This window comes from Mustela nigripes, chromosome 15 (genome assembly GCF_022355385.1).
Source record: "Mustela nigripes isolate SB6536 chromosome 15, MUSNIG.SB6536, whole genome shotgun sequence".
Taxonomy (NCBI): Eukaryota; Metazoa; Chordata; class Mammalia; order Carnivora; family Mustelidae; genus Mustela; species Mustela nigripes.
Genome location: NC_081571.1, coordinates 28,096,782 through 28,118,764, shown reverse-complemented (window position 1 = coordinate 28,118,764; position 21,983 = coordinate 28,096,782). Strand labels below are relative to the sequence as shown.

The 21,983-nt window shown below is 47.2% G+C and overlaps 1 long non-coding RNA gene across 1 annotated transcript in view; it reads left to right on the top strand.

Annotated features, from left to right (window-relative positions):
- LOC132002707 (uncharacterized) overlaps positions 1 to 19,987 on the top strand; it is a 43,796-nt gene extending 23,809 nt beyond the window's left edge. Inside the window, exons 3-5 of the long non-coding RNA XR_009399973.1 lie at positions 6,663 to 6,738; positions 16,340 to 16,463; positions 19,111 to 19,987. This is a non-coding gene — a long non-coding RNA (uncharacterized LOC132002707). The remainder of the gene's footprint in view (positions 1 to 6,662; positions 6,739 to 16,339; positions 16,464 to 19,110) is intronic.
- Positions 19,988 to 21,983: the final 1,996 nt, after the last annotated feature.

The window sequence follows — 21,983 nt, the reverse complement described above, 5'->3', positions numbered from 1 at the left end:
TTCCAAGGTGAAGAGCCATGTATCTGGTGCCCATAAAGAGACACTGGTCCTCATATTATTATAAAGACTGTGATTTTTTGAGGTTTGCTGACATGAATTCATCAAGATGATTCTGGGGTTTTAATGTAAAAACCTGAAGTGAGGAAGATAAACAAAGGTAACACTGAGAGACCGTGACAAGTGGGTGTGTATTCCTATAAGGAAGGTTGATATTTTTCTTCCTTTTGGCAGATCATGAGATCTGATATTTTTAGTGTGTGTAATGACAGGGCTTGAAATGCTGCTATTTCTTGATAACACGGGGACATTTCGCCCTGAGTGCCCATAGTGTAGGTAACCTAGAAAACACTTTGCAAGTTGGACAATGCAGAAATGTCAGCATGGAGTCGGGTTACCCTGTCCTTCCTTTGGGCTTTTGGCCTGTGATCAGAGATTTTTGTCTTCTGACTGCACAAATGTTAAGACCACTTGGAGTAGTCTCACACTTCTAGATCCTGAAACACAAAGCCGAAAGCCCAAAGTCACACTTGTTTCTTTAAGAGGGTACAAATAGTGAGTCCAGATGAGGGGACAGGGCGGTTGTAGGTAGGGAAGGCTAACATACTGCCCTTATACCTGCCATGGCAGACAGGATTCTGCTTACTGATGGGACACTCTCGTCTATGGCCATACCACCCTGAATGTGCCTGATCTCTTCTGATGGGCCCCTCTCCTGCCTCCACTCTCCTGCAAAGATGGAGATGGTAGATTGTCCTCTTGCCATATCTCTACCACCTACAAGCCCTCACTGCATCTCTCTCAAGACATTCCCTTCACCCAGCCTTGTGCTATAGTAACATATGGATACTTCTTAGACTCTTCTCGGTTGCAGGCTCCTTGAGGGCCCTGACGGTTTCTCGGTTGGCTTGGCATTGATCATGTACAGTACCTAGCAGATTCAGTAAAAAAAAAAAAAAAAAAAAGTCTGTTGAATGAACAAATAAATGAAGGGATGAATAAACCATAGACACTCAAAACTTGCTCATTTCCACTGGCAGAGAGAACAAGTTGTACCTCTTGGGGGTGGGGGGGAGCTGATTTCTAATCTCCTGATGGTTTAAGGGTGTGTGATTCTCCCTTCTCAAGGAAGGAGTGGGCTCTTCTATCCCTGATATCACTATTTTGATGCTTTCTTACTCTTCGCCTCTCCGTAGAAAAGGTGAATTTAGCAATGAAACCGGCGGACTTGTTATTCAAGGACCTGTTCTCCACCAGGGGCTCTGCCTAGTTGGTTTTTCTCTGCCCACCATGCTCCCTCCACTGTTAACAAGCTGTCTAATGGTGAAACAGGCTTTGTGTAATCTAAAACCCATTATATGGGTTCATAAAACCAGCCCAGTTTTACTTGCACAATACTGAGAGGCACAATACTCACGGAATTTTGGGACTGACCAGCAAGGTGTTTTTTTCATAGATGACAAGACACAACGTAGATAATGTAATCCATCCTTTTTGCAGAAGATTGCATCAAGCCATTCCAAGACATCATCATCGTTATCTCCTCCTTCCCTTCCCCCTTCTCCCTCCCCCTCCAATCATCAGCCACAACCTTTACCAAAAGCCCTGGGTACAGAGTACTATGCTAAGTGTGTAAAATGAATACAGGAAAGTGTTAGGTCAATATATGCCTGTCCAAAGAACCGTTTTCCTGGTTGAGTTTTACATTGTGGACTGAAACAGAGACGGCATCTTCCATTTCTAAAGATTGCCTGGTGCTTTGTCACTACTTTGAAGGACATGCTAACAACATTAATAGAATGTACAACAATTTGCTGACCCTGTGCCTCTTTCCCTCTCATAGGCTCCAAAGGAGCGTGGGCACAGGCAAGCTCCAGGTGTTTCTATTAAAGGGGCCATGGTGTCCCTGATAGAAGCTCCTGGGAGAGGGAGGCTGGCGCTGTAATTAGGTAGTGTCGCCTCCTTGAGCTCCCCTGACACGTGTGAATGACGCATTCCAGCTCACGCACGTACCAGCCATGCCTTCCCAACTCTGGGGCTGCCTGTAGATCTCTCTTTACTGAAGGAGCTCCACTCTCCTCTCCCTTACTTACTTCGGGTTTAAATGGAGCCTCAGACATGCCCCAAATCACTGCCAGGAATCATAAAGGAAAAAACAATTTTCCAGGAATGAGTTATATATGGCAATGAATTCGTGCACTCCGTGTAGCTCCTCATTTCCTTCCATTATGTTAATTCTTCTAACTCAGTACCCTAATTCCACTCCCCTGCCACACACACACACACACACACACACACACACACACTCACACATGCACTTTTTTTTTTTTAACCCAGGGAAGAGGCTGATTGATGCTGAAGTCAGAATCCATCCAATTTTGTGATGGTCTAAGTACTCCAGGCAATTGGGCCGCACCCACCAGCAGCTGTCTTCAGCCCCCGCTAAAACCGCCACATGCTCAGCAGGCTCATTTAGAGTGGTAAGGAGGTCAGTGGCGTGTGCTAGGTGCGCCTTTAGGAGTTTGTGTGCAGCTGCGTTGTCCTGGACCAGTGCCAAGTTCAGGAAATCTACAGAGGGTTGTGCTAATATTTCCTCTTCGATCGGGATCAGCCTGCCTCCGTGCCACTCTGCGAGGTGCTGCTCAGCCTGTTGGCCTCGCTCCCTCACACACGGTCTGTGCTGACTCGATGCTTATTTATTATTCAATTATTAGAGTTATTGGATGTGCTCATGGCTAATTACCCTCTGGACGCATTTACAAGTAGGATCCGAAAAATCTACTGCAGCTTAATTTCTGGTATCATCAAGAACAGTGAAATTCCTGTGAATCATTGTCTTTGTTTCAGAAAGCTTCTCAAACCTTGATTTTCCTTTAAGGAGCTACCTAAAATGTATATATAAGTCTTTTATATAAAGTAGGTTAGAAGCAGGCATTACTGACCAAGAGGCTGGGCTAAGAACCAAGAGCCCCTGCTGTTAGGGAGAGAGAGCCCCCTGATCTAAAACCGGCGGTGGTACCTGGCTCCTGATTGTGTCAACATTTGCTTAACGGACTGTGTTTCCATTCCTTTCTGGTCTTTCGCAGAAGCTTATTCTGTCTCCAGTTTGTGGACACATGTGCACACAAACGGATGTACACACACACACACACATACACACACACACCTGCAACATTGCAACCTTCTATCCACAACGCAAACCAAGAAGCATTAATAGATTTCCGGGGATGAAAAAAACGTTTTCTGGGGATGAAGGAGACACCTTTCAAGTCATCTCAGCAGACCTCCCTCATGGATTCTTTCAAATGACAGAAGGTTCCTAATTTCCTGCCTTGCAATATACCCTGATGCCCAAGGAAGGCTCTGAGTGCCTATGGGCCAGCTGCACCCAGGGATGGTCTCCTCCGCATAGAAGAGAATATGAGGTTCACAGAGTGCCGATAATGTTGCAGAACATCTCTCCCTCCTACTTAGGAAGAGAAGCACTGGGATGAAAAGGGTCTAGGAACTTAAGATTTATTGTTCTGGCTCTAAATTTTCAGTGATTGTCAAGAAAAGAGAGGAACATCAGAGTTCTGTCATTTCTCCTTTCTCATTTTCTCTCATTCCTGCCCTTGTCTTACTGCAAACTGCCCCTGTGATTAGGCAGGACTCCGACCACCCTGACATCACCATGACAGAGACCTTTTACAGCCCAGATGGTTCCCTTGCCTTTTGGCAGCTGACGTCGAAAGTTCGGAGCCTATCTCCCCAGCCCACCTGCTCGGCTTTCTTTGATTCAGAGCAGGGACAGGGCATCAGTTAACTCTGACTTCTCCCATGGTAGCGCCTGGATGTTCCATCCATTTGCCTTTTCAAGGCTGGAACAGAATGTCCCAGAGAACTTACGTGCACCCAGAGTCTACCCAACTCTGGTCACTCCCTGGAGAAGGACCTGAGACTAGCTCATGGTAGAGGTATCGGAAATAGCCATATGAGGTTTTGCTAGACGGACTGGGAGCCTCCGAGACGGCATCCCATTGGCTCCCACTCCAGTCTGGGTTCTAGAGCCTGTGAGAGAGTCACCATCTGCTGAACTTAGGAGACTGCAAGAAAGCCAGAGGCCAGATCCCTTTCAGGGGTCCTGAAGAGCGTGAGGCCATCCAAGCAGGTGTGTGGTCTCTTAGAGCAAATGCATGATTCACATGGACCTGAGTTGTGAGAGTTGGCTCTGCCCAGGGTCATGCTGAATCTTAAAAGCAGCGCTAACACCGTAGCACTGGAGAGGAACATTCTGAGTAATTTGGACACAAAAGGAGTGTTCACTGGTTGTCTGTTGATTGTTCCTACTGCTGCTCTGTGATCTGGCCAGCAAGCAGCTCTCTCATCCACAAGCTGCTCCCTCCACATAATTTGCCAACCGCGACAGGACAAAATGGTCTTCCATGGGATGCCCTGTTATGCTCCATTTTCATCTCAGCGTTCCTGTCCTTTAGGTACGCCTGCAGCAATTCTCACTCCCGGCTGCATCAGTAAGTAGCTTCCCTTGTATATTTCCTGATGATACACTTCGGTTTGTCTCCTGGAAACACTGTTATTGCACTCCAGAGACTCAGCCCCCAAACTGTTGCATTCAGCGGTCTTCTTCCTGGGCTGTTTGAATCAGATGACAAGGGTGCCCCATTCCTCCACCATAACCTGCAATCACTTACCAGACAGGCTTCCCAGAGGAAGAGCTCTGCCATTGACATGCAAATGGCTGATCAAAAGCAGTAACTCCCTTCTGAGAACAAGCTCTGTCTTTGCCACATTGGGCTTTGCCAAGTATTTCAAATAGCTTTGCTCATCTAGGCTAGGGGGAATGTTGATATTTATCATCGGTCTGAGGCAGTGTTCTTAAATTATGGGTCGTGATCCACTAGGGGCTTCTGAAAACAGTTTAGTAGGTTACAACTGCATTAAAAAATGGAATTGAACCAAATAGACTGGAAGAGACATACAGGGGTACAGCTCATGTAATAAAGGTTGATTTCTTTGTGAAAATTTCATTTTAGTATAAACACACACAGACACACAGAGATATGTAAATGTGTGTACTGGTGTGTGGCGTTAATGTATTTCTGTTTATTTTTTAACCTTTATTTTAATTGTAAATACTGTTAAACTCTAGCAACATGTATACCATTTCTATTTTAAAGACTAAGAAAACCCCTGAATTTCCAACACTATGGTGGGGATCTAGGACAGAGCTGAGACCTTAGAAACCTGCTCTCTGACCCTCCTCACCTCATCCTCTCTTTCCCCTAGATGCATCGGCTATCCTGACTTGTATGATAATCATCCCCTGACTTTGGGTAGAATTTTACCCTCTACGTACCCATCAGGAAAAATAGAGTGTAGCGTAGTCTGCCTCTGAGCTCTTCCTAACAGTTCTCCGGGGATTTTCTTTCCCTCAAGGCGGTGTTCTTGAGATTTTGTCCTGCTGGTGTGTGCATTTCTTCCTGTGATTGCGTCACAATGTGTGCACCAGCCTGGGGCTGGTGGACCTGGGGATGGTTCCAGATTGGGTGTTTACAAACAGTGCCACTATGAACCTTCTCCTTCATTTCGTTGGCACATCTGTGGAGGAGTCTCGCTGGCACATGGGAGAGGGCTGTTGGGTTTGTGATTCCTGCGTGTTCTATGTGATGGGGTGGAGGTCCGTGTTTCTGCCCGTCCTCCCCTCCCCCACCAGCCCACATGTGGTTCTGTTCAGATCTATCTCTGACTGTGGTCCGTGACCCTCAAAGTTGGAAAACATGTCTGAAGACCCTAAGGTAAGAATGGTCCTTTTATAAGACTAAGAATTTTCTATTGTGCTCTCTCTCTGTGTGTGTGTGTGTGTGTGTGTGTGTGTGTGTGTGTGTGTAGGTGAGCTTGGAGGAAATCGGGGCAGGAAAAGGGATAAAAGGATGCTCACGTCACTGAGCACTTGTCACCTGCCATGCCTAGAGCACAGCACTTTACCACGTTAGAAGTGCTTTCTCCTAAATCCTTTTTTAAAAGATTTTATTTATTTATTTGACAGAGAGAGAGAGAAAGCAAGAGAGCACAGGCAGGGGGAGGAGCCCAGGCAGAGGGAGAAGCAGGCTCCCCACTGAGCTGGGAGCCCAATGTGGGACTCGATCCCAGGACCCTGAGACCATGACCTGAGTCGAAGGCAGATGCTTGACCGGCAGAGCCACCCAGCTGCCCCTCTTTCTCTTGTCATCACATCAGCCTTATGAGATGTGGTAAATCCCACTTAGAGAAGGACTGAGGTTCAAAGACAACAGAGAACACGTGCGTAGCAAGGGCTATGCTGGAGCTGGAATTTGAACCTTAGGCCGGTCGTTCTCCAAAGCCTGACCACTTTTCCCACCATAGGCGCTCTTCCCAAGTCCTCTGCCTCTCCAGGCTGCGCTTCCTTGCCTCACTGGCTCATGGGCTTGGCCCAGGGCTGCACTGGCTTCATGGGGGAGATGCACCATTAATCAGGAAACCTCATGTCTTCCGGAGAGTGCCCATTATCTCTCACTCAGGCACAAGCTCACACCTGTTCTCCGGACGCTAGGACCCTCACACCCCGCCCCTCCTGCCCTGTGCTTAGACCTCTCCTCCCATTCCCCAGCTCCTCAAGTTACTCACCATCTCTGCTCTTTATGCAGTGCCCTCTCCCTGTGAGGACTGGATCAGCCATTCCCCTCTGAACGTTTTCACGTGTCCGCTCCCACGCACGGAGAGGTGAGTGTCAGCCCCCCACCCCATACTGCTCCTAATGGTGAAATTTCAGCCACTTGAACTGCTGCCAGAGAGAGATGTTTGCACAGAAGAAATCTTTTCCCACCTTGGCCACAGATTGCCAGAGTAGAGCAGGGCTGGCTCTTCCATTGGCAAAGACAGTGCCTGAGTGGTCATCCCAGTGGGAGTTCTTTTGGGCGCTATCCTAAACAGGTCACCACACTTTTCTCACAAGACCTAAGGGGGCTCCCTGTAGGCAAGGAATGGTTCCCCTTCATTCGAAACTAAATCCAGCATGGATGGGAGCAGGGAGAGAGGACAATCTTCGTTCATTCACCAGACATTTACTGGGCACCCTGAGGAAATGCAGGAGATTGCTGCTACGGGACAACCCAGCCCGTCCCCACAGATGCAAATATGGAAGCACATTTGTGCATTCTGGTTTTGAGGGCTTGTTTTGATGTGCCTAACACAGACGGAAGCTTTCCTTTGGTATGAGACATTCTCCTGACCATGAAAAGGCCCATCATGGGGGAGATGTTTCATTATCAAGGTATTCTTAGGATGTTTTTAGAATGCTCACAAAGCTTTAACATTTCACGCAATAATAAATATATTCAGACAGATTAGTCACCAGCAAAAGCGTCGATTTCTATAGCACTGCTGGAAGCAGGAAATTCACTGTGTTCCACGGACCTAATTAGTAGCTCAGAGTCACAACTGAGATCATTTGTAAGTCCAGGGGGCAAGAGAGGGTGGTGGGAAGGACTGATCATTGAAGACTGAGAAAATGTGTTATCGAGGGAAATAACATGACGGAGTTTCCATGGACTCAAATGGGACTCACTTTCAAAGGACCCGTCCCTACTGATTAAGGACTTATATTCAGTGAACTTCTCTGGAGAACCAACATTCCCCCACATTCTTTCTGGTCCCAGAGCATTCCACCCTGAGTCCTTAGGTGCTCGGCCTTCAGCTGCTCGACAGCAGTCTGGAGAGCCTGAGGGGGACCAGAAGGCAGGTATGTGCACAGCCCTGCCCCTTAGTATATATTTTATGTTCTATACCACATATGTATGAGATAGATAGATAGGGATATGATTTAAGGAATTGGTTTATGTGATTGTGGGGGGCTGGTGAGTCCAAAATTTGCAACAGGAGGCTGGAAACTCAGAATTTCTGTGTTATAGTTTTGAGGCATCAATTCCATCTTCTTCAAGAATCCTCAATATTTGTTCTTAAGACTTTTGGTGGATTGGGTGGGGCTGATCTGGACTGAATTGTGTCCTCCCCAAAAGCATATGTTTAAGGCCCAACTGTATTTGGAAATAGGGTCTCTAAAGACATAATTCAGGTTAAACGAGATCACAAATTTGGGGCCCTAATCCAACAGGACTGGTGTCCTTATAGGAAAAGGAAGTAACATGGTGCGTTGGGGGGTGGGAATACACGTGGTGTCACGTGGCCACAGGAAGCGGGAGGCATCTACGAATCAAGGAGAGGGGCTTCAAGGAGGGAACAAAGCTATGGGCACCTTGGTCTTGGGTTTCCAGCCTCCAGAACCGTGAGAAATAAATTTCTGTTGTTTAGGCCCCCCAGGCTGAGATCTTTTTTTATGGCAGCCCACCCACATTATTGAGAGTAATCTTCATTTCAAGTCAGCTAAGGAGCACTTGGCTGGCTCAGTCGGTAGAGCACGTGACTCTTGATCTCTGGTTGTGAGTTCGAGCCCCACGTGTGGTGTGGAGTTTACTTAAAAGGAAAAATTCAAATAAATAAAAATAAAGGGCAGCTGATTACAGGGATTAATTTCATCCTTAAAATACGTTCACAGCCACTTTTAGACTAGTGACTGACCGAACACCTGAGCACCATAGCCGAGGCCCCGTCATTAAACACACGAAGTCCCAGCAGCAGAATGAATGCATTTCACAGTAACATGAAGTCTGTTGCTATGCTCCCTTGACTTCAGGTCACATTTTGCAGCCAAATGAGTTTTTGGAGCTTGGGGGTATAGATGGGAGCGATAGAGGGAGACCAGAGGTTAATTTCATTTACTTTGCAGTTTCGATTCTGGTCAGACCTGCTCACCACGGTGTACTGAAAGAGCAAAGACTACTGTCCATTCCTAACAGTGATAATAGCTCCCGTCACTTAGAAATATGCAACACTCTGCCAAGTGTTACATGGATTTTTCCTCCCGTATCTTTCACAATAACCCTAGGAGATGCATATTATTTTCCCCATTTTATAGAAGAGGAAAATAAACTCAGAGAGGGTAAGTAATTTACCCCAAATCACACAGCTACAGGGAGGCAGATCTTGGCAGAGCTAGTGACCAGCTGTCCATTCTGCCTCCTCCTACGAAGGGATATGTGCAGAAAAGAGAAATTCTAACTGCTCAGAAAACAGAGAAAGTCTAAACCCGGCAGCCAACTCACTGCCACACCATTGGCATTCTTCCAAAATCCTTCCATTTGAGTCTGCCCCTCCAGACTCAAGATCTGGCATGGGCACACCCTTCCTCATACACCCTCAATGGCTCCCCATTAATTACTCAACACAAGCAGTAAGCACTTGGCCTTGAGGGCGTTCTTGCTGTTTTGTTTTATTTCGTTTTAGCAGCATTGCACTGCATTGCTGCTTTCTACCTCATACAGTCCCCCTGAACTGAAAACCACCTCCTCCGCGGGTTACAGAATGGGGCTGGTAGTTGGACAGAAGGAGGGAGAGCTCTCGAGTCCTCCAGTCCCAAATGTTACCATCTGGATTCACTTCGGTAAGTTGTGTCCTCACTCTGAGCCATTCTCCACCTGCATCAGAGGCTGAGTTGTAGCTCCTGTGCAAAGTGAGTGTGAAGTCTCAGAGAAAGGTGCAGAGCGCTCGTCAAGTTCAGCATCTCCAGAAATGCTCCTCCCTTCCCCCTTCCAGAAAGCCTGTGAGCCGGTGGGCAGGAACAGGTTCTTCCTGGGCAGTTCTTACTGTCCCTTTTGGTGCCAATGAGTGGCCTCAAATGTATGGCCTCATTCACTCCCAGAACCAGCAAAAACCTTTTCGTGACTGCCGGAGCCTGTCCCCGTGCTTGAGCCAGAACTCCTCTGGAAAGCTCGTCCCCTTTCCGCTCCTGGATCTGTGAGTGACGTGCTTTTTTTCTGGGGATAGAGGTGGTAATGAAACTCCACAGGCTTGAAAAGCGTTGAGCAGAGTCACTGAAATTGCTTTTTTTTTTCTTCTTCTTCATTTTTAATTTGAAGAAAACAACGGCCCACATGCTATAGCAGAAGATTCACTAAATAATTTACTGCACCTGCCATTTTAAGCGGTAATTTAATACAACCAGCCTTCGAGCCACCTTTACTACAGAAATTTTATCAGTGCCTCACCAGAGCCCCTCAGGCAGGTGAGAAGCTGCCTTCTTTGGGAAGGAGGCTGTGTTCCCTGGGACTGGATGCCTGGGTAGCAAGAGAACCCAGAAGCCCTCTGATGTTTTCCAGCCCCGACATCAGAGAAGCAGTTGCTGAATAACTTTGCAATTTCATGCAGGTTAATTTACCTTCGGGGGTGAACTAAGGACACATTCAGAAAGAAAACCAAAAACCACGTTTTAAAGATGAACCGGGATTGTGTGTGCCTAAGATCCTAGTTCAAAGGAATCTGAGCAGAGGTTCGTGATTTGGGGGATTTAACAAGTTTTCAGTCTCTTACCAGCTTTTCCAAGTTTACGGTGCCTTTTTTCCTTTGTGAGTTCACCTGTATTATGGATGCCACTGTTGTCATTAATGAAGAAATCTAAATGGATTTTTCCCCTTAATGAGTTAACTGCATGACTCTAAGAAAAATCTGGAATGAAATCCCCAGGCAATCACTTGTGACACATCTTTTTAAAATTGTGGTAAGACATGCATGACATGAAATTCCCCATCTTCCTCATTTTTTCTTATTTTTTAATTTTTTAAAATTTATTTGACAGACAGATCACAAGAAGGCAGAGAGGCAGGCAGAGAGAGGAGTGGGGAACCAGGTTCTCTGCCGAGGAGAGAGCCCGATACAGGGCTCGATCCCAGGACCCTGGGATCATGACCTGAGCCAAAGGCAGAGGCTTTCACCCACTGAGCCACCTAGGCACCCCAGTCTTCTGCATTTTTAAGTGAGCTATACAGTGGCATCTGGGACATTTCACTTTGTCGTGCTACTGGGGACACTTGCGATTCCTCCTACCTGTACCCTTTGTGGTCCCAACTCACTAGAAGTGGTCAGAGCAAGATTTTGTTCAGTGGTATCTCTGCTTGTCCCTTTCCAACTCTCTTGGGAGGTCGTGCCTTTCTCCTGTGAGAGTTTGCCCTCCAACTGGAGAGTCATTTCCAGCAAGCTCATTTACTTCAGCAGAGTGCCCACAGAAGTAGAGGGACAGATTTCTTCTCTAATTTATAGTCACTCTTCTTTACACAAAGACTACAAGGGAAAAGAAAAGTTGTAAGAGGAGAAGGAACCAACGTTTGCTGGGTAGCTCTGTGCGCCTTTTGCATGCCACTTACAGATGGCCTTTCCTTTACTATTTACAAGCCTCCTCCACTGGGCTAGTTTCATGTCACGGTGAGGAAATTGTGGCCCCAAAGAGGTGAAGGAACAGGGTCACACGGCTAGGACTGAACCCCGCCGTCAAATGAATCCAAAATCCGATATGGCATATCACTGCAGAGAGAGAGAACCTGCAAAGGCAGGAAGATTCTGGAAGGGAGATGGCGAGGGTGAGTGAGTCAGAGAGTAAAAGACAGGTGGTGCCCATCTCCGGGTCCAGGTGGAAGCAACATCTGCTCTTCCCAGCACTTACAGATTGTGTAGCCTGCTGAGCTGCTTTCTTAGGGAGAGGCCCCCCAAAAGGGATCGGGGACCGTGTTCTCCCCGCTTTGGGAGTCTCGTTATCGACGTTACGGATGACTTTGATCATGCGTTCTCCTGCTCCAAGGGTCACTCAAAGCTGCAGGCAGAGTTTCTGACTTGGCCTCAAATTAAAACGCCAACTCTATGTCATGATAGATTGTCTTTTTAACCACCCGTCTCTGCCTGGTGGAATGTCTCTGTCTAGTTGAAAATGCCCCCGGAGAGTTACCATGGCAACCCTCGCCTCCAGGACGACAGGATCAGATCTTTAAAAAGAGACTTCCAAATTCGTGTGGCCACTTTCAACCACAGGCCCACGCAGCGTTTTGCTTTGGGTCCCTAGCTGATGACTCTGGTCTAGGGTCTGGGGAGTCCAGGAGGAAAAGTCAATGCTACCAAAACATAGGACGCACACTTCCCCTACTTCTCCCCCGTCCCGCCCCTGCAATGTCTCTGTCAGGCTATGCTTCTTTTCCTCTGTCCTTCCTTCATCTTCCAGACTCAAGGCCAAACACTTAAAAGTAGATGTATTTCTTATAGAAAAACACTGCCGTGCAAGTTAGGGAAGAGGTAGCCGGCTCAATCAAGGGAGAAAAAAGAAGATAGAAACATCTGAAGGTTTGAAAACTGGAATTGGGTTTTGATAAAAGATTAAGATAAGTTTCAACAGAGCTCAATGACTGTCTTTCTTCCTTTCTTTCTTTGTCTCTCTTCCCTCCCCTCCTCCCTCCCTTCTTGAGATGAAATAGAAATACGCACAGCCAAAATATTTGAAATATGTAATTCATGCATTGATTTTGTATCCTGCCGCATTATTGAATTGCTATATGAGCTCTAGTAATTTAGGCTTGGAGACTTTTGGGTTTTCCACATAGAGTATCATGTCATCTGTGAAGAGAGAGAGTTTGACTTCTTTTTTGCCAATTTGAATACCTTTTATTTCTTTTTGTTGTCTGAGTGCAGTTGGTAGGACTTGTATTACTATGTTGAATAAGAGTGGCGAGAGTGGGCATCCTTGTCGTGTTCTTGATCTCAAGGGAAAGGCTCTCAGCTTTTCCCCATTGAGAATGATATCTGCTGTGGGCTTCTCATAGATGGATTTTATAAAGTTGAGGCATGTGAGTGCATAGAAGAGATCTACAAATATAGAAACATCAGCCACGTCCAGTCCTTTCTGTTTGTAAGGTATGGTCACATTGTTATTTTCACGGCTGTAATCACCCAGGAAGACCCCCAGAAGTGTCCATTCACCACTTTCTCCCATCTCTATCTGCCTGATCCCTCCTGATATCACAGTCTGACCCCCCATGCAGGAACAAGGGGGGACTCCCGCTATAAGGGGACTGTGAAGCAAATAACCGAAGAGCCCCAGATTCAGAAAATCCAGAAGAATGAAGCATTCACTTTTACTGTAGATCTGGTGTATTAGTTTCCTAGGGAAATGCTAACACAAGACCCCAAACTGGATGTATTAAAGGAATAGGAATTGATTTTCTCATAGTCGTTGAGGCCAGAAGTCCAAACTCTAGGTATTGGCAGAGTTGGTTCCTTGGGGGAAATTCTCAGAATGCTTTGCATGTGTTCTTGTAGCTTTGGATGGCTGCTGGCGATCTTTGGCCTTCCTGAGCACACAGATGCCTCACTCCCGTCTCTTTTTTCCATCTTCGCATGACCTTCTCCCTGTGTGTGTCTGTGTCCCTTCTCCTCTTCATATGCCAGTCATTAGGGCCTCCCCTCATCCAGGGTGACTTCATCCTAATTTGGTTTTGTTTGCAAAGATCCTATTTCCAAATAAGATCTCGTGCACAGATTAGGGGCAGAGATCAGAACTTCAACGTATCTTTTTGGAAGACACTGTTCAATCCACAACAGCTGAGTTCCTCCTGAAAGAGACCCTGAGACAAAGATTTGGATGCAAATGATAGATTTTTGAGGGGATCCCAGGAAGTACTGGTGAGTCAGTAGAGAAGTGAGAAAGAGAAGGGAAGAAAGCCAATATGGAGTGCAATAATGAACAAGATGCTTTTGTGGGCAGTTGGGGCTCAGTCCTCTTTGGGGTTCTCCAGGAGACAGTGTCAAATGCATCTCAGAGTTGTCCCACCTGGGGAAGTTGGAGGATTTCTCCTCTGTCTTCTTTCACGGGCTGAGAGCCCTCTGGCAGAGCCGTAGAGCGGCAGTCAGAAACAGCTGAGTGCAGGGATGGTGAGGCCCATACGTTGACTGTCAGCAGCCTCTGCTGTAACATCAGGTCATGGAGCCTTCTCTTGCACTGAGAACAGAGAATTCTTACTATAAATCAGTTCGGTTATTTTTTGAACATTGGCAGATAACTAGTATATAATAAATTACAAGTACGAAAGATATTTTACTCCAAAATCACTTTCTTCAAATACTGTCCAGTTACAGATTATCTCAAAGGTCTTAAAATCAATCACTGTATTATCTGAACAAAAAACCCCGTGCCTGTGTCCTATCTTCCCACCTCTCCAAAGTTTGGCTTTCAGTCCTGTGCCTGCCTCTCCTCAACTCACGTCCATCTGGTAAATTCTGATTCAGTCTTTGAGAATAAACCGCCTGCCTCCCTAGGCTTGGAGATCCTCTTAGTCATCCTGTACTATGGAGCACAGTGCCTCACACATCATTGTTGGCCCGTAAATGTTTGATGAGTGAATAGAATACATGAACATGGCATCATTGGTTGTTTCAAGCTCTCCCCACTGGAAAAGGGCAGGCTAACAACAGAACTGCGCAATCCGTTGCACTTCGAAACGGGACATAAACCAGGACACACTTTATATTCCCACAGATACATTGAGAGTAGTTACTGAGCATTTGTTCAGGTTCCACCGAAAAGACCAAGGCATGCTACACTTTTCTCCCCGCGGTGACTGTTCTTTGGTTCACAGCTACACTGCTCTTGGCCCAGGGCCTGTTGGGGTTCCATCCACAGCTTCTTTTCTTTGAAGGTCAGCTTGTTGTCAGCCCCCAGCTAGCCCAGTGCCCACCACCTGTCACTTCCAGAGGCCTGACTCCACCAGGCTTATATCCCACCATGTTCCAGCTCCTCTCTCTGGGCTCTTGGTGCAGCTGTGGGGCAAACATGAAGGTCCTTTCCTATCTCAGACCTTTTGTTTTCTTTTTATGGACTTCTGCAGGAGCTGAGGAACATCTACAACACAGGCAGCCTATCTTTAAATGACCCAATCTTGGGTAACACAGTCGGTTTAGCAGCTGACTCTTGGTTTCAGCTCACGTCATGATCTCAGGGTCGTGAGATGGAGCCTTCCTCAGGCTCCCCACTCAGTGTGGAGTCTGCTTGGGATTCTCTCCGTCTGCCCCTCCCCCTCCATAAATAAATCTTTTTTAAAAACGACAGTAAATAAAAGAAGTGACCCAATCTTGCCATCATCTATGATTGTGTGACGCCCAGTGCTACATCATTCTTCTTCGTTATTATTGCGATGATTGTCCCCATGGTCAGTATCTATAACATCTGCCAAACCCTGAACACTGGGAGCAGTTTTCTTTGGAGCTGGAGATGAGGTAGCAGGACCCTTTAAGCTTATAAGGAAACATACATATATGACACTGGCATATTTTTTTTTTTTTCACAACCAGTTTTTTTTTTTTTTCACAACCAGTTTTTGAACATTACAACCAATTTTTGAACAGCCACAAGTATTTATGGCAAGCTCACTGCACTGAGAGTACAGTGGTGGAAAAGACCCAGTTCCTCGAAAATGGTTAGAACAACGTTATTCATCATCCCCAAAGGTGGAAACTATTAAAATGCCCTTCAACAGGAAATGGATAAATAAGAGATGACATAGAGGATAGAATATTACTTGGCCATAAAAAGGAATGAAGTAGTGATACATACAACGACGTGGTTGAACCTTAAAAATATTTATGCTAAATGAGAGAAGCCGGATGCAAAGGGCCATATATAATAGGATACCATTTACATGAAATATCCAGGTAAGTCTAAGAAGACCAAACCCAAATGGGTGGTTGCCTGGGGCTGGGGGAGGGCTGCAGGAAGTGACCACTGAATGGGTACAGGATTTACTCTGGGATGATGAAAATGCTTTGGAACTAGAGGCAGGTCAGGTTGCATAACAATGTGAATGTACTAATGGCCCTGAAATGTGTACTTTAAAATGGTTAATTTTACGTTATGTGAATTTTGCCTCAGTAAAGAAGTTTTTTTTTAAAAAGAACCAGTTCCTATTCCTCACAGTCCATTATTTCCAGAGTTTCATGTTTCAACCTTTATGGGCACCCATGGGATGCCTGGGTGGCTCCTTCAGTTAAGTGGCTGATTCTTTGTTTTGACAATCTCAGGGTCCTGCGATGGAGTCCTGCATTGGGCTCCACGTTCAGTGGGGAGTCTAGTTGAGATTCTCTCTCTCTCCCTCTTCCAATGCCTCTCCCTGCCATTCTCTCTCTCTCTCAAATAAATAACTGAAATCTTTAGAAAAAGTTTTATGGGCATCCAAAGAATGTATCATATAATGAGGGAGACAGGCAATAATCTTATGATAGAAGCAATAATTTATATCAACAAGAGCTTTAAAGTGGAGAAGGATGAGGAAACCATCAATGGACAGGAACTAGAGTGGACTGACAGAGAATTTAGTTCCTTTGGTGTTAATGCTCCATGGCCCCATCCTTAACAGAATTGTTTGGGTTTTTGTTTTGTTTTGTTTTGTTTTGTTTTTAGCACAACCACTTGGCAGCCAGGCAAGCTGACTGAGGAGGAAGGAGTTACAAGGATGAATGGGATGAAGACTGTCCGCTGTCTAGCCAGCTTACATTCTAATGCCCGCAGACAACTGTGGAATGAGGTAGAGCAGTGCATGCCCTGGGAGATGGTCCCATCAAACTCTCTGGTGCAAGCCCAGGAGGTGCAAAGGAAAGAATCTCCATCCAGGAGAAGGACTCACTTTATACCCACGCAGGGACCCATGGTTATGAGGATGCCATGCCTCAGGCTTTGTCTTCGCATTTTATTCCATCGGTAGAAGAGGCCAGTTAGGCACCTGGCACGTAGTGTCCGGGTTCGATCAGCAACCTGCTGAGAATGAGGGATGTGCTCCAACTGCGGGCTGATTCTGGTCTCTTACTTTTCTCTCTCCAGAAGTTGCCTGCCTGGCTTTCCACAGGCTCTGGGGTGGTCTGTTAGGGGCATGAGGTGTTGAGGGGAAGGAGATCCTCTAGGGATTTCACTCTGCCCAAGAAGGGGCTCGGTACTTTCACTGTAGGTATTCCTCAGAGTTGTCCTTTGAAACAGGCATTGTAACCATCCCTCTTTTGCTGACGAGGCCCAGAAAGATGAAGAGATCTGTCTAAATCACGAAGTCAAGAAGTGATGGAGTCAGGATTCGACCCAAGACCTGGGGCCCTGCACAGGCTCTTTGTGTGGGCTTCACCCCACAGCCTTCCTGTCTGGCTAAGAACCAGTGCTACAGAGCCTAAACCTGAATTAGGACAAGCCCTCCAACTGAAAACATTAAAGGGAACATTAGCAGAAAGCTGAAAATATTAAGAACTAGTCATTTAAAATATGCATGGCCCAGACCTTGCCCTCCCTGGTGACCAAGGCTCACTGCCTCGAGACCTTCCAGCCACGGGGTCCAACGACTGAACTGCGTATTAGGACAAGGTTGCATACATCAGAAGCCAGCTGGCAGCGAGGATGGGAGGTATGGGACGGGGTGTGGGGGGGTGTGGGGGTAAGGGATTGAGGGAGGGAGGAAACCCGGCCCTCAGATGTGTTGTGTTAGGGCCTCACAGTGTTCTTTTTTAATTTTTGAGTTTGAGGTCACTAACATTCAGGAAATGTTACATAAAATATAGAGTTTTCTGTTTTTCCTTAAAAAAGGAAAACAAATACTCCCAGGTATTCCCAGGAGTTGGGTGGCTGGACGGGCTCCATCATTCACAAGATGTCCCTGATTTCCCTGGGCGTCGTAGCTGGACCGGTACACAAAGTCATGCCCTCAGCCTGGAGCGGAGACCTGTGAGGTTTCTTCAAAGAAGGAGCAAAGTGTATGCAGACTTGAGTTACACTCTGTCATGGTGAAAAGGCCAGAACTAGCATTTTAAAAATTCATCATCTTCTAATAATAAAACTCTGTATTTACAGAGAACCATGCTTCCGAGAGCATCAGGCTTATGCAAACATAACTTCTGGAAGGATCATTGCAGAGGCTCAGGGAAGTGAGAAGGTGACTTGGAGTGGGGTCTCTGCAGTTTGAGCAAGAGGCATAAAGGCAGCTTGGTCTATTCCAGGCGTGCAGAGGGATAAGACATAAGTCTGAAGAACAAATATTTGCTGTGCGCCCATGTATGACAGGCCTCAGTCTTTGCCCCCTGGAGCATCTGCCTCCAGGCTCCTATGCTCACTTCCTTATTCCTTGACTGCAAACGAGATGGAGTGGAGGAAGCTGGTCCTCAGAGGGCCAGAGGGACAAAGTCCACCTCGATGGCTTCCTGCATGTCCCCTGGCCTTGCGCTCACCCTCTTTATGTCGGGCCCCAAGCCCTGGCCCATCCTCATCCTTGTGCAACTTTGTCCAGCTGGCAAGGGCCGCACTCATCCTGGCCTGAGCCCAGAGACCACCTGCTCCGTAAAGCAATTATCTGATTGTTCTAGAGTTCCTTTCTGGTCTCCCTGTCGCAGGGGTGTCCTCTCCATGAGGGGATGCAGTGTGTGTGTTAAGGGACCTCTCTAGTCCCCTGTCCCATGCTTCCAGGCAGACATTGTACCTTCCTGACCCACTGTCATCCTCATTCGATCCTTCTTTGCAGTGTGGGGAACCCAGGGTGTTTCGCAAAGTGCCTGGTCTGCTGGGCTGTCCCCTTTCTTTCTCTTCTGTGTTTCGGCCCTGGGGAGGAGCCTGCTTGGGGCCCAGCAGCGAGCTCCTGGGGCACGCTCCACCCCTTTTGGAAGCCTGCAAGAGTCTGGCTCTGCAGCAGGGGGTTCGACAGGTGTGGAAGACAATAGAAGGCTGCAGATCCACACCGCATCCTCCATCTGCTTTTACCAATAATAAAGCGAATATTTTCATCTCCATTTGTCTCACGTGCGAATGTGTCTCTCCATGGGTTCTGGACTTTGAAAATGGAAAAGGAAGTAGAATTTCTTTCTTTCCTAGAGCCATAGGAGTGTCTGTTTTCCCTCCTTGTGCCTAGCACACTGCCTGGGACAGAAGAGGTGCTCTCCATGTTAAACAATGAATTCTCCAAAGATTCTGCGCTAGGAGACCCCTGCTTTTCCTCCCTCAAGACAGGAAAAGTGCAAAGGACACCCACGGTCTCAGGCCATGGGTGAAGCCCCTAAATTTGATTGGCTGAGGGTCTCCTATCTTTGAGAGAGTTATTTATGAAATGGAATTCGCCTCAGTTTGAAATACCCGGAACAATACCCCTAGGGATCTTTCTCCTGGAAGAACAAAAACTGTGAATTTAACAGAGTTTAATTCTTTTTCAGGAGATGGAAATAACTGGTCAAATTTTTGCTCGAAAATCACCTCAGCTGTCTTGACAAAAAGGCAGCAAATGTTGGAACTCATCTCAGCTGAGCCGCTGCTCTGCGCTCAGCTTATGGACCTCAAAAGGAAGCAGAGTTCAGTCAGCAGATACGGGAAAAGAAAAGGACGGGGAGGTGTTCCCAGCTGGGGCTGTGAGGAGATGAGAAGTGTCTGGCAGGTGGCAGGTGAGACTTGCAACGCAGATGTCAATTTTAATGCTGCTGCAGTTCTAACTGGGGCTATGGGTTTCGTGCGAGCCCCAAGAAATGACCGAGTGGAAAAGATGTTTTTTTCAAGGAGGATGAAAGTAAAAATAATAAGAGGGACAGGAGAGAGATCTCAAGATACCCACCCACGGGACAGAAGAGGAGATTGTAAAAGTCTTCCCGAGATCGTAAATGACAAGTAAGGTGAAATTAAAATCCATTGACAAAAATATCCTGTAATCATCCCGTATTTCTGTTGTCTTGGTGCCAAAGCGGGATTAATGCCTGAATCTAATCTTCCGGGCCGCACAAAGGGTATTTTTCTTTCCCTGTTATTTTGTGGCCTGTATGTGGTGTGGGGGTGATGATGGGGGAGGAGAAAGGTGAAAAGGAACCACCCCCCCCCCAGCAGGAGGTGTGTCCACAGAGCAGCTGGGCTGGGCTTCACCGTGGAGGACCAAGGACCCTGAGGATGGGCCAGTTTCAGGAGCAGGAGGCAGCAGATTTGTTTGTTGGAAAACCAAACCAAACCAAACCAAACCAAAACCAAAAAGACAGAGGGCCATTTTGATGAGGGAGCAGGAGGCTGTCTGAGAACGGAGCAGGGGCTGGCACCTTGCACCCCCTCTCCACCCACTCCCCTTGGTAACATGTGTGACATTTCACAGGCACCCCTGACTGCCCTAAAAGAAGAACAAATGGTTATCTTGCAAAGATCACAGTCCTGCAAGGCAGGAGTCTCTCTTGGTTTACAAATGTCCTTGAGATTTACAACAAAGAAGTTACCTTATCAATAGCCCAATTTCCAAAGACACACAATTCAGTTCCTCAAGCCCTAACGTCACCCTCCCCTCCATAAAAAACCGAAGGAGACGGAGGTAGAAGGAAAAGTAAATAAAGTTAAATTTCTTTTAAGACCTAAATCTCACTAACAAGGACGTTTGATAGCAGGAATGTAACATTCCACCAGGAGACTCCAATTGTCTTTATGTTAGTGCCTCATTAGAGGGAAAGTGGCCTTGGCTTGATAGTAACGAGGACTTCAATACCCTGACAGTCTTCTTTACCCCAGTAGCCCTTCTGAACACCCCTTTGTCCTCACCTACCCAACTCCTGTGTATATAACCAGACACTCCTCACAGGCCCTGGGCAGCCGCATCTCTGCCTGCGCACGGGTCCTGTCCCCGTGCTCTAATAAACCACCTTTTTGCACCAGAGACGTCTTAAGAATTCTTTCTTTAGCCATCGGCTCTGAACCTCACCCCACCGAACCTCACCTAGGTTCAAGAACTTCATCACTTTGATTAAATGCAGATCCCTTAGGATATATTCCCATGCTCTCCATTCTGTCCCTACCATCCAGGGAGCTGAGATGGGGTCGGGGGGGTGGGGGCGACCGGTTCAGCACCTGGGTTGGAATGCCGGCTCTTCCACTTACCCAGTTTGGATGAGTTGATTAGTTTCACCGTGTCTCACTTTCCCCACCTGTTATAGGCAGGTAAGAGCATGGATTATCTCTGCAGCTGTGGCGCAAATTAAATGAACTAATATTCCCTGCCACAACCTGTCCCATCACCTGGTTGTAGATCCAGAAGTTCTGCCCAGAGAAAGCTTCCCTTCCGGGCATCCCTTTGGAACTCAACGGTGTCGATTGCTTCCTGCTGCTGTCACTGCCCCAGGACACACGGCCGTCCTGGGGTGGGCCACATATGACACCTGCGTGAGGAATGAGAACACGATAACGTCAGGGCAATGTTTGAAACTTCCGTGAATGGCAACCTCCGTTCCAGGTGTGAGTTAATCCTGCCAACAGCCTTAGGAAGTAAGTAGGTCTTGTTTCTCTTCTCCTTATGCACACAAGGAAAATGAGGCACCGAGAGGGTAAGTAACTCGCTTCATGTCACCAGTCTTGTCAGTTTTGCCAAGTCTGCTGCGTGTGGTGCCTGCCCTGCCTTTACTTTTCTGTAACCCCTCACCCCCCCTCTCCCGACTCCATTCCCAGCGCCCAGACAGAGAGGGGCACAGACCGTAAGTGGAGGAGCTTCTGGGGACCTGGAGTTGCGCTTGGGGTCGGCCTGCGTGGGTGGCATCCTCCTGCCAGGGCTGGGACTTTGAACAGGCTGCTTACCTGCTTTCTGCTTCAGAAGCCCCCTCTGAAAATAGAACAGACCTCTAAATTAGAGATGCGCTCTGTGCCCTCCTTGAAGCGCTGTCCTGAGGATTCAAGGGGGTAATTATGGGAGTGCTTATAAGGGTGCCTGGGACATATTAAGCATTCAGTGGACGTGGGCTCTTATGATCATGATTGGATTTGTCCTCTCAGCCGGAGTATTCCTGAAGGGAGAAAGAGAAAGAAGCTCCTGGAGCACAGGGGAGGGGCCGTGCCCGCCCCACCCCCCAAGATCGTTAGTGCCTGGCAATCAGATCTTAGCAGACTCTTTTTTTTTTCCCCTCAGAGATACAGGAGGGCGATTGCCTGAACCTGCCAAGGGAAATAACTCGTGCTTGTGGTCACCAGATTGAGCAGCTAATCACGGCTCTCCATCTGTGATTATAAAGTCGCGAAGTCGCGAGAGACGTGAGCACAGGGAGCTTGTTAAGAACGGCCAGCATTAGCCCCTTCTAGA